At 37.3% G+C, this 3,162-nt stretch overlaps 1 pseudogene; it reads right to left on the reverse strand.

Moving 5' to 3' along the window:
• Positions 1-885: 885 nt before the first annotated feature.
• Positions 886-1,602, reverse strand: LOC100438899 (phosducin-like protein 3; annotated as a pseudogene).
• Positions 1,603-3,162: the final 1,560 nt, after the last annotated feature.

Here is a 3,162-nt window from a genome sequence, read left to right on the forward strand (position 1 = left end):
TTATTGCTGAATAATATTCCATTGTATGGATATAACACTTTATCTACTTATCAGTTGATGGGTATTCGGGGTGTTTCCAGGGACTTCAATGTTGCATAGCTTGTTTGTGAAAGATTTTGGCCATTATGAATAATACTGCTATGAACATTCATGTACAGATTTTTGTGTGGATATGTTTTCAGTTATCTTGGGTATATAACTCAGAGTGGAATTGCTGAGTCATATGGTAACCCTAAATTTAACATTTTGAGAAATTGCTAAACTATTTTCAAAGCAGTTGCACCCTTTTGCAACCCCATCAGCAACATATGAGGGTTCCAATTTCTCTACATCCTTGCCAATATTTGTTATTTTCTGTTTTTTTTTTAAGTATAGTCAACCTTTGGGTGTGAAATGGTATCTCGTAGTTTTGATTTACATTTCCCTGATGAATGACATTGAACATCTTTTTATATGATTGTTGTTCATTTGTATGTCATCTTTGGAAAACTGTCTATTCAAATCGTTTGCCATTTAAAAATTGAGTTGTTTATCTTTTTATTGTTTAGTTGTAACAGTTTTTTATATATTCTGAATACTAGTCCCTTATCTGATACATAATTTACAAAAGATATTTCTGAGTTGTCTTCATTTTCTTTCTTTTCTTTTCGTGCCATACCAATAACTGGTTTTAATTTTTTTAAAAAAGGAAATACTATAATTTTTAAAAACAGTTCCAAAAAATTTAACAGCATTTCCAGCAATGATTATTTCTGAAATATAAACATTTGAAACATAGTTTATACAAAACTAAAAACCAAAAGCATTCCTTCTTGCTTTTTCCTTTTTAAAAAAATCCAGACCATTTGTCACAAGAAAGTTCGGCAAGTTACAGCAGCTGCAGCCTCAGTCACCCTCGGAATTGCTGTTCTTCCTCCTGGGGACAGAGCGCCGCACTGAGGACAGCAACAGGTCTTCAATCGGTTTCTTAGGGTTTGCCTCCAGGTCCGTCTTAGTTGCTCCACATTCAGTTTCCACTCCAACTCATCTCTCGACAGGTTCATGCCGCCAAACACCAGAAGACCGATAAACTGAGCCTTGATATGTCCTTCCAGGTAAACAAATATCATGGGCAGATTCCTAACAGGATAATTGGGTATGCAGGTTGTTGAAATGGCTTTGATAACTTTGACACCAGGAAACTTCCTGGCAAGTCCACCGAGGTGCTGATTTATCAGGGCACAGAGGGGAAATTCCTTGTTTTTAAAGGTGCAAGATTACCCGCAAACCCTCACCAGCTTTGGTAACTTCTTGAACATAATCCTTTCCTGAGATCTCCAAAACTTCTCCAGATTTATTCTTCAGTTTAGTTGCTTTCCACTCAGCTAGTCTCTGCTGTCTGTACATTTCAATAGCATGTTCATCCTCCTCATTAAATTTGTCTTCATGATCCTCCAGCTCTTCCAAAGTCATATCTTCATACATTTTCACCACTGACTGCTGGAGGACGCGCTGCTCCTCTTCTGCCTTGTTTTCCAGTTCTTTCAGACTTTCCTTGGGGGGCAAGATGCCCTTTTTGCATAAGATGTCATTCCACTCAGTGTCTGTGTTGGGACCCTACATCTTGTTTTCAATGAGTTGTCTTCATTTTCTTGATGTCTATTGAAGTACAAAAGTTCTAAATTTTGATTAAGTCTAATTTCTCCATTTTTCTTTTGTTATTTATATTTTTGATATCATATCAAAGCAACCAATGCCTAATCTAAGAATGACTGATTTTTTCTGAGTTTAATTTTTTCAGTTCTTACTTTTAGGTCTATGATCCATTTTGAGTTAATTTTTGTATATGTTTTGATATGTAGTCAACTTTGTTTTTTTGCATGTAAATATCCAATTATAGAAGTGCTTTATATATTCTGGTTATAAGGCCCATGTTTGTTTTATGTGTAGCAAATATCTACTCTGTGGCTTGCCTTTCACTCTTTTGGTGGTGACTTTTAGATAATATAAACTGATAAATTTGAGTGCATTAAAATTAAGAGTTTCACTGGGTACAGTAGCCTGTGATCCCAGCACTTTGGGAGGCTGAGGCAGGAGAATTGCTTGAGTCCACAAGTTCTAGACCAGCCTGGGCAACACAGCAAGACCCCCATCTCTACTGAAAATAAAAGAAAAAAAATTAAGAGTTTCTGTTGATCAAAACCCCTTAGGAGTGGGCCTCCCTGATTGGCCTCCTATATAATATTTGAGGCTTATCTCCTATGTGTACCATCTGTTTTAGCCACAGTAAATTATTTTCCCCTCTCTAAATACATTCTGTCCATTTCCAACTCTGACTCTAACTAGAAACACTTCTGTTTTCACATTTTAAAGTTGTATTCATTGGCCGGGTGTGGTGGTGCACGCCTGTAGTCCCAGCTACTCTGGAGGCTGAGGCAGGAGATTCACTTGAACCCAGGAGGTGGAGGATGCAGTGAGCCAAGATCGCACCACTGCACTCCAGCCTGAGCAACAGAGTGAGATGCCATCTCAAAAATAAATAAATAAATAAATAAATAAATAAAGTTTTATTCATTTTTAAAGAGACCTTAAATAATACTCATCTGTGCTAGGTGTTGTTGCTACAAGGGTGGGCAAGACAGAGAGTCCCTGTCTTCTCTACATTATAATAATGGGATTAGATAATCAAGAAAGCAATTTAAATGAAATGTTATGAGAACTTTGACAGGAAAACTATGTTATAGGAGCATTTATCTGTTATTACATATGAAGAGCTCAGAGTAGTACCTGGCTTGCAGTGAGCACTGTAATTTTTATCATCATCATTCTTATCATTAGGATAAGTGTCTCTACAGAATGAAAAACTTTTCCTCTAGAGGGATTAGGGAAGGGTCCTTAAAGAAATTTGTACCTGTAAAAGACCTGAAGGCAAGAGAGAACCCAACATATGAGATAAACCACACCAGTTCAGTAGAGCTGGAGCTTAGCATGATGTGAAAGAGGGCAGTGACCAGAGAGAAGAGAAACTTAGGAGTTATGCACAAGCCAGCTCAGAAAGGACTTTTTCATCATGTTTTCTGCTACAGGCCATGAGAAGCCATTGATGGGATAAATTTTTAGGATGACTCTTGCGTGCATTGTGGAGAATGGGTCAGAAAACACAAGCAGGGAATCGGCAAGACC

This window comes from Pongo abelii, chromosome 10 (genome assembly GCF_028885655.2).
Source record: "Pongo abelii isolate AG06213 chromosome 10, NHGRI_mPonAbe1-v2.0_pri, whole genome shotgun sequence".
NCBI classification, from domain to species: domain Eukaryota; kingdom Metazoa; phylum Chordata; class Mammalia; order Primates; family Hominidae; genus Pongo; species Pongo abelii.